Source organism: Rhinolophus sinicus, linkage group LG09 (genome assembly GCF_036562045.2).
Source record: "Rhinolophus sinicus isolate RSC01 linkage group LG09, ASM3656204v1, whole genome shotgun sequence".
In the NCBI taxonomy this organism is placed as follows: Eukaryota; Metazoa; Chordata; class Mammalia; order Chiroptera; family Rhinolophidae; genus Rhinolophus; species Rhinolophus sinicus.
In genome coordinates this window covers 59,844,394-59,854,432 of record NC_133758.1, presented here as the reverse complement: position 1 = coordinate 59,854,432, position 10,039 = coordinate 59,844,394, and the positions used below count along the sequence as shown (strand labels likewise).

The 10,039-nt window shown below is 35.8% G+C and overlaps 1 long non-coding RNA gene across 1 annotated transcript; it reads left to right on the top strand.

The window, feature by feature from the left end:
* The first annotated feature begins 4,814 nt into the window (after nucleotides 1-4,814).
* On the top strand, nucleotides 4,815-9,604 carry LOC141573179 (uncharacterized). Its single transcript, XR_012498846.1, has 3 exons — nucleotides 4,815-6,373; nucleotides 6,452-6,613; nucleotides 8,897-9,604. It is a non-coding gene; the product is annotated as an uncharacterized LOC141573179 (long non-coding RNA).
* Nucleotides 9,605-10,039: the final 435 nt, after the last annotated feature.

The window sequence follows — 10,039 nt, the reverse complement described above, 5'->3', positions numbered from 1 at the left end:
TGCTGCTTTTAGGATTCTCTTTTTGTCCTTTAATTATGATATGTCTTTGCCATTTTAACTATGATATGTCTTGATGTGGGCCTGTTTGGGTTCATTCTGTTTGGGACTGTCTGCTTCCTGGGCTTGTATGTCCTTTTCCAGGTTAGGAAATTTTTTAGTCATTATTTCTTCAAATAAGTTCTCAATCCCTTGCTCCCTCTCTTTTCCTTCAGGTATATGGTTTCTAAGTTTAGCAATTAGCACCTAATTGTTTTTTAAATCACAGCTGACATTCAATATTATTTTATATTAATTTCAGGTGCACAGCATAGTGATTAGATATTTACATAATTTATGAATTGATCCCCTAGATTGGTCTAGTCCCCACCTGGCCCCATACATCATTGCTATAATATTATTGAATATATACTCCCTATCCTGTACTTTATATCCCCATGACTACTTTGGAACTACCAATTTGTACTTCCTAATATCTTTCACCTTTGTCACCCAGGTCTCCAACCCTCCTACCATCTGGCAACCCTCAGTTTGGTCTCTGTATCTACGAGTCTGTTTCTGTTTGTTTGTTCATTTTTTTTTTTTATTATTTTAGATTCCACATATAAGTGAGATCATATGGTATTTGTCTTTCTGTCTCTGATTTATTTCACTTAGTGTAATACCCTCTAGGTCTATTTATATTGTCACAAATAGTAAGATTTTATTCTTTTCTATGACCCAGCAATTTCATTTCTGAATATTTATCCAAAGAAATCCAAAACACTAATTTGAAAAGATATATACACCCCTATGTTTACTGCAGCATTATTTACAATAACCAAGATAACCAAGATACAATAACCAATAACCAACCCAAGTGCTCATCAATAGATGATTGGGTAAAGAAGATGTGGTACAACACATGAATTTTGATTTTCACCTTTGTTTTTTTCCAATTCTTGAGTGGTTTATTATTAAATAATAATTAATGTTAACATGTATTTTATATGATGAGATGCCAACCAAATGTATCCACACCAACATTTGACTCTTAACATTTCCCTATATGTTGTTAAAATATAGTATGCATAAGTTTTATGCATATTTATGTGTCTGTATTTTATACTTTTTTTTGTTCTTGTTGTTGTTGTTCTAGTTTACTCTCAACCTTTTCCTTAAGGAAGTGTTTTCCTAGTGATTTGATCCCTGAGCTTTTACATCACTTTCCCCTATTCTTGGAATCTTTATATTTTTTATCATTTCCTAATTAACCCTGTTTACCCTGTGGAAGCCTCGTGAACCCCTAGTGAGGTTTAAAGAGGGATCTGAGTGCTCTCTAGGACACCACAGCTTATGTCTCCTCATCATGGTATTGCATGGTATTCTGTGCATGCAACAGGTCAGTGCCATGTGTCCTTCTTCAACTGAGTCAGTGGCCTGCTCAATGACCAGCTCAGGATGCCAGTCCACAAATATCTATTGAGTGGGAAATGGTTCTTATTTATGAGTTTTTTGTGTGTCTATGTTCATTTTCCTCTGTATTTTTCCAGATCATATGGGACAAGAGTAACATGAGCTCTGCTTCTTTTCTTGGTCTAGAATTTAACTATTATATAACACCTAATTTCCACAAAACTTTTTATATTTTATAATTCATCTCTTATATTGAGTTGCCCTTATATTAATATGAACCTCGTGCCTTTGTCCATCTTCCTCTGGGCCCAGATGAAAAAGTCAGGCCTGGAACTGCTTGGAAATGAACCTGTTCATGGACTTTTAGCCAGATGCCATGTGACCTCAGAATTGTGTGGAGGATGGAGGTACCTAAGGGAGTTCTTAGTAGTCAAACCACATGATAGGACATACATGGGGCACATCATTGTAAGGGGAACCATGAGGACTCCACTAAAGTTCTCCCAAAAATCTATGTGGAAAAATGATTCTGGGAAGTTTATTAAAAAGGCTAATAGTGAGATTAAATGATGTTGCTTCTTGCCCAAACCTAATGCTTTCCAGGTCATTCTATAAAGCAGTTAAAAAGACATATATAATAGTGTCACATATAGTCACATTTAATAGCTATTTTGAAAATGTATTTATTTAGATGAATTTGCCACTGTCCAAGAAACATACTAGGTTATTATCTACTTAAGAAACTTCCTATAAAAGACCTTGTGAGGACATTTATTGGCTCTTGCTACCTGAAATACTCAATGGCATGAGTTAGTATAATGTGGTTGAGAGGAAATACCATGGAAATTCCAACTTTCCTTCAGTCTGCAGCCATGTAGTCTTTATTCTGGGGGCTGAATCAACATGAGGTTCAGATCAACATAAGATCAAGTTTTACAGGTTCCCTACGCTTTAGGACAGCTAAGTAACCTACAATTTGGAACATTTTAAAGTGTGGATCAGGAAGGTAACTTGCTATTTCTGAAACTCCAGGGAATGTGACTTAAGTTTTTATTGTTCAAATAAAGGCTCAGTTGCTTGATTTGAGTGTGCAAAAGGCACCACCCTCATTGGCCCAAGTTAAGGTGACCTAGCCTCCTGCCAAAACCCTTTGTTCAATGATATTTCTCCCTCTGAGAAATTCTTCCTTTCTCCAGTTTCTACTTATCACTTGCCTGGTCTTGTAAATAATCTTGTGATAAAATGAGAATCAGATTAGTTTTGGACCACCACCATTGGATGTCCTCGGAAAAAATTATTATGCTTTATTTCCATATAAACAGATTTACAACTCAAAAAACAGTTGTCCATTTGTGTTATGATTTCTTTTTACTCAGACAATAGGCATCCCTCTTTGTGTCTTATATCTGGATAAACAGGTGTTTCACCTCAGGACATCTGTTGTATGGGAACAAAGTTCTGGGATGGTCTTTCTGTGGGTAGGGATAGGAGGACACTTTCTAATATACTTTTTTTTTTATTTGGTGTGTGTGTGTGTGTGTGTGTGTGTGTGTGTGTGTGTGTGTTTATTTATACAGAGGAAGCAGAAGAAGAGAATGGTAAGTCACATTTAGTTTTTTACTTAAGCAGTATTTGAACATTCCACATCCGATGTTCTTTAATTATTATACAATGGCAATATCCAAATACCTTATTGATGACATAATGAAATGTAGAGACAGCTAAAATATCTTTTTGCTGCTTTTAAAGAAGTAAATATGAGTATTTGTAGAGTGGGTAAGGTTTTAGGCATAAACAGAAAAGACCGGATGTGTCCCTCTGTGCTGTGTTAGGACTGGGACTCCGAGGTCTTGCATCTGACTCACCACTCAGGGCAGTCATTCTTTGGGCATAGAGTAATTGACTGCTTCTTCCATAGTTGGTGCTTAAGAAACAATAAGAAAAAAGGATACCATGCCCTTATGAATGTTCCTATCTTAGGACAGAAGTACACTTTACATGTATAAAATAAATGCAACACAAATATTCTAATAGTATTGTGGAAGAAGTTTCATATTGCCATAAAAACATACAATAGTGATTTGGGCTTAGTAATGAGGCTGTGGATTTTCTGAGGAAGCAATAACAGAGCAGAAATCTGTGGAGATGAAGGGGACAAGCAAGCCAAAGAAAGGACCAGCATGAGCAAAGCATGATGCACAGCATGCAATAATTTCTGGGAGGAGCCAACCCATGGTTATCCCAGTGTAGACATATATTAGCCAGATGACTGTTTCAAAAAACCCAGCCAAGATTTGAGGTAGACAAAGGCTGGGAAATGCAGTATCTCCACACCATGCTAAGGATTTTTAATGTTGCCCAAGAAATAAAATTGTAAAAAAAAAAAAAACCCATAAAATCACTGAAGTGTTAAATATAAAAGGGTATAGGGACTAGATTTTTATTTCAAAAAATGCCATTTTTCTTGACGGTAGAAAATGGATTCTATCGTTAGGGGTAAACATTTACAGAAAGAAAGTTAAGAAGAACTTAAATGGAGATATACACACTCAGCTAAATACACAGGTGTAAAAAATCCATCTCTTCTTAATTATTTACTTATGTCTTCAATGCCACAAATTGTATTTATTTTTTAGTCATTACATAAATATAATAATCTGTTTAATGAAAGAGAGAAATTCTATGTAAAATCTGTGGTTACTTTTGATATTTTTCATTTGTTTATTCATTCACTTATTTATTCATTAATTTTGGCTCATCTTAAAGTGGAGCAAAATAAGTTATAGCTGGGATAATTTTTTAATGGGCTCTGAGGAATGACTGTCCGGGTTTATTTTTATTTTTAAATAATATATTATTTTTAATTACAGTGGATATACAATATTATATTAGTTTCAGGTGTGCAACACAGTGATTAGACATTTATGTAACTTACGAAGTGATCACCCCAATAAATCTAGTACCTTTCTGAAACCCATACATAGCTATTACAGTATCATTGGCTATATTCTCCGTTATACTTTACAACCCCCTATTTTGTAATTACCAATTTGTACTTCTTAATTTCTTCCCCCTTTTCACACAACTCCCCAACCAACCCCCCTCCCATCTGGCAACCATCAAAATGTTCCCTGTATCTGAATTTGTTTCTCCATTGTTTGTTCATTTATTTTGTTTTATAGATTCCATATATAAGTGAAATCGTATGATATTTGTCTTTCTTTTACTGAGTTATCTCACTTAGCATAATACCCTCAAGTTTCATTTCTATTCATGTTGCTACAAATGGCAGGATTCCCTTCTTTCTCATGGCTGAATAATATTCCATTGTACATATAGAATATTATAGATATAGATGTATATGTATATGTAAATACATAGATAAACAGATGTTGAGTGTATTTTCATTTGCCTTTTTGCTTTTTGGCTATTTGTATGTCTTCTTTGGGAAAATGTCCATTTAGCTTCTTTGCCCATTTTTAATCAGATTTTTTGTTTTCTTTGCTATTGAGGTTTTGTTTTCTTTTTTTTTTCCTCTTTACATATTCTGTTCTGGATATTAACCATTTTATCTGAGATACATTTTTCAAATATTTTATCCAATTCTATATTTTGCTTTTTCATTTTGTTAATTGTTCTGAAGTTCTGGAGGCTGAAAAGGCCAAGATCAAGGCACCTTCATGTCTAGTATATGTGAGGGTTCCTTTCCTGGTGTGCAGATGGCTGTCTTCTCACTATGTCTTCGCATAAACGAGAGCAGAGAGCAAAAGCAAGCTTTCAAAACTAAAATAAAACAATAAAATAAATAAAATAAAATAGAAGAAATTACGGTAAAAAAGAAAAGCAAGCTCTCATGTCTCTTCTTATAAGAGCACTAACCCTATTCCTGAAGACTCCACCCTCATGACATAAGTATTCTACAAAGGCCCCCACCTCCTAATTCCATCGTATTAGGGTTTAAAATTTCACCGTATGACTTTTGGAGGAACACACACATTTAGACCATAATATGATGTTAGAGATATAGCAGTCGAAAAGTTTGTTGGTGACATTTTAAAAATAGGACCTAGTAAAATGGTGACACAATTTTATACCTGTTAAATTGCTAGGAAATATATAAATACTACAATAACATGATACTTTATCATGAAAGAGGCCTGAAGTTTACACATGCCAGCATATGCCTCCCGTACCTCCACCTTAGTGTCCAACACATTGTGCAGAGCAAGAGAACAGAACAGACATAGAGTGATGAGAGAAGGAGGAAGGATGGGTGTGGGGCTGTACTCCATTGAACATGGCCAGGATGGCAGCTTGTATTTATTGTGCAGTGGTGGAAGGAGGTCATCTGATGTCATTTGGAGAGTTGTGATACCAGTTGTGAATGGGTGTGTCTCATTGTCCTCCTGTGGTTTGTGTGTGAATGTGTGCGGACGCGTGTGTGTGTTAGGTATTTTTACACCTCTAGGTTCAACTGGGCACAGTTTTCTGTCCCACAAATCACACATAAGCAAATACAAAATTCACAATATGTCCACATTTTCCCCCAATATATTAATCACATTGGGACAAATTTTCATTTTTAAAATGAGCAGTATAGCAGAAGTAACTTCAAATGAAGAGAAATGGAAATTATATCCAAAACCCACTGGTATCTTCAGTGCTAGTTTCTGAAATATGTTCTCAGTGAGGGCAGTCAGCTATATGCTCAGTGCAACAGCTAGGAGGGTTTCCTCTTGGGCAAACACTGACATTATGATCATCTGAATTATGTCAAAGCAAAGTCAACCAAAAGAACAAAAGGCTTTAAACCACTATTTTCCAAAATCAGTAATTTGAATCCAACCATAGTTTTTTTTTCTTGCCCGAATGATTTACATGTGTCAACATCAGAAAGAGAGTCTAGTCAGCAACTCCTAATCAACTTCGCTCAAGGATTGGTCTCTGTTTTGCATTTCAGGAAAGCTTCATGAAGAACTTGGTAAGTGATGGTTTTCTGTGAGCATAGGTAGGTAAGTGTGTTTCACAGCAACCTCTCAACTGAATCCTTTTCTTTCAGAAAGGAGAAAACTCCTGAGAGAAGAAGATGAGTGATGAAAATGGCCACTCCCCATGCAGTGACCTTTTGACCTCTCACCCCTTTCCTGTTTTATTCACTGCTAAATCTCGGTTTGAGCTGTAATAACTACAACTTGCTTGAAACTTGCTTGATGTTATGCAGGTAACTAAAGACAAGAGTATTTGAATATTTATTCTTAGTTTTAGCCAGCACACTGGAACACCAAAGAAGGGTACCTATAACACACACACACACACACACACACACACACACACACACACACAACTATTTTCTGTCCAAGTCTATCATTTTATTATGCTCATTGACGAATAGTTTATAGCTAAAATATGAGTTAATTTAAATGTTTAAAAGTTCCAGAATTCCTAGATTTTAGGATAAGATCCATTTTGCGTGTAGGCAATGAGGATGTAAAGTCAAATTGGAAACAAAGGTCAGCTCAAAGCCAGATCTTGGGGAAAACTCAGATAGGAAGGCAAAGCCCACTGTGTGGAAGGGATTCAGAGCAATGCAGGATTTGGGTCACAAGGGAAGCCTTTGAGTATAGCTGCTGGGAAAGACTACAGATTGAGCAGAAAGATCTGAGGTCTAACCTGGAGTGGAGTAGAAAGGTAAGGAGAAAAGAGAAAAGGTCAGCATTTGTAGTAGGTCCAGCTATATTTGCATGGTGGGATTTCCTCAGCTATGGAGTCATGAGTTTGTCCCATAACCTTTCCCCTTTCTTATTTCAAATGAAAAATGCTTTGCTTCTGAGAGACCATGACTTACCTGACATGTCATATAGCTGACAAGTATTGGGGCCAGTGTTCACCCTAGGACTTCTGTTTCTGTTCTCGTGCTTTATGCCTCACAGCAGTGTTCACTTACATTAAGCGTTCTGACAAGGAGGAGACACCCTGAGTGGGTATGGACAGTCATGCTTGGGGGTACAGTGCCATCTGATTTCTGAGTGACTCTTCACATATCACAAATGGTTCAGCTCTGTAAGACTCATGGTTGGAGGGAGGCAGAATACCATTACCCCCAAATCATACTGTTAAACATGTTTATCAGAACCAGAAATATGTTGAGAAATCAGTATAGAAAGTAGCTGGCAGAAAATGGGGTAAATGTAGGTTGACATTCATGTTAGGATGGAGTCTAATGACAAAGTGACACTAACTACATATGATCCACAATCAGTTATTCCTCATTTGACTTGTCACATTGAAAGCTACTTTCTCCTTTATGATAGCTTTCAACTTCTAACAAATTGTCAACTTTATGAACTTTGTTTAATAGTAGGAATATAAACAATTTTGTGTTACATTTTCCAGCTTTGTATTAATTACTTTAAATAAAGTATTTTCATTTGAGTCCCACAAATACACTGTGAGGAAGAAAGCTCAGGTATTAATACACTGTTTTATAAAGAAAAATAGGATGAGTATTCTTAGGAGACTTCTCCCAGGTCATACAACTAACTGACATAATATTTACCTTCATTAGACAACTTGACAAGCACAGTTTCCGGTTAAACAGAGTACAGTGCATATATCATGCCTCACTTTGAGAAAATGTCCATGAGCCAGTGAGTTGCAGTGGCTTTGAAGGCACATACTTCTGTATTTACAGTGCTAGCATATGAGTCTTTATTTATTTTTACTTAATATTAATGGATTTTTTTGTCTGTGTTTGCATTAATACAACTAAAATTTACTTTCACCTACCACTATAAGAACTTGACTCATAGGAGAAATACCTTAGCTTATATTAATAGAATCCTGCGTTATTAGGTAAATATCTGGAATTTTTAGCTCTAACTCGTGTGTTTATGTGAAGTCATGTGTCTGTGTAAATTTGAATCAATATGAAAGCACTTTTAGGAGAAGTAACTCAGTAAATTTGGTTAAATTTCATCAAATGATCCAATGCAGGTTTTAAATTTGTAAAACATGTATATTCAAGTAAAATATGTAATTATTTTCATTCTTAAGTCATAGATTGAACAGATATATGAATGTGGATCCAAACAGTGATAGATGTTAGTAATTACAGTTGGACAAACCGTTCTAAACCTGTTATCTCATCTACAAAATAAGGATAATTCTCCATTCCATTGCTTGTAAATTAAGTAAATATTTGTGCATTTCAAACATCACTAGGCACATAGTAAGTGTTGAAAGTAATATTAGCTATACTCAAAAAGTATTTTAACTAGAAAAAAACTATATGCTTAAATATTCATTTTTTTTAAATTTCTGGCATTATCAAGATTTTACGTGCTTGAGTTGGTAACTGGGGGTGGTATGAGAAGTGTGACCTGAGGGGAAGAAGCAGCTTCTATTTGAGGAAGGCTAGAGGAAGATCCCAGATAGAGTAAGACCTTTGAATATTCTGTTGATTATTGTTGATCACGACCAAAACTGATAAGATGTTCTTCCATAGAGGATGTTACTCTGGATCCAGACACAGCTCACCCATACCTCTAAATCGCTGAAGACAACAAAGTTGTGAAGGAGGTGATATCTTTCAGGACCTGCCAAAATTTAAGCAGTGGTTTGATACCCTGATTTCTGTATTAGGTCAACAGATTTTCTTCAAAGGCAGACACTATCGGGGAGTGAGTATAGAAGAGAAAATACAATGGACCTTAGGCATTTGTAAAGATTCTGCCTGCAGACAGGGGGAAATCCACGTGTCCGCAGAGGCTGGATTCTGGAACTTATGCTTGAATAGAAGTAATGACTACCAGGCCCTTGCAAGTCCATGGGTGACACTCCACCTTGAAGAATCTCCTGAGACTGTTGGAATATTCCTGGACTATGAGGGTGGGAGGATCTCTTTTTATAACTTGACCAGTCTGTCCCACATCTACACTTACAGAGAGCACTTCACAGAGGATTTGAGGCCATACTTCTATCCTGGCCCCCTCCATAATTGTAAAAATGGACACCTTCTGACCATCCGGTAGTAGGTCATATACAAGACAAGCTGCAAGTAGAAGATGTTCCATGTGGTTGAGGAAAACTCTCCCTATGTAGATTCTGCTGACATTTGGGGTTTATATATACTGAACTCAATATTTATTTTAGAATATTTAGAATTCTGAACTTCTTTCTTCAAATATATTTAAAAATCATTTGAAACCATAAATTGCTTTTATCATTTCAGTCCTTGATGTGCCAATTTGTCAATAAACAAGAAATATCTATTAATTTGATTTTATGCTATAGAGTTTATTTGATGACAATTCAAAGCCACAAAACATAAACACAATTCCCAAGGGAGGCATCTACTTGTGTTTTGTGGTGAAGGAAAGTTAACTCTCAGTTGACTACTGATGGGTATGACTTCTCCTGCATTCATGTTTCGAGATGGATGAGGGCAAGGGGCCACTCCCCAATCTCAGGACATTAGTTGGAGCCCACACCTTATTGATTTTGTGTCAACACAAAGAAGCATATTTGAGAGCTCTAAATCTGGACTATGTACTGCTCACTGAAAAATATTTGAATATATATATATATATATGTATATATATATATATATATATATATATATATATATATATACACACACACACATATA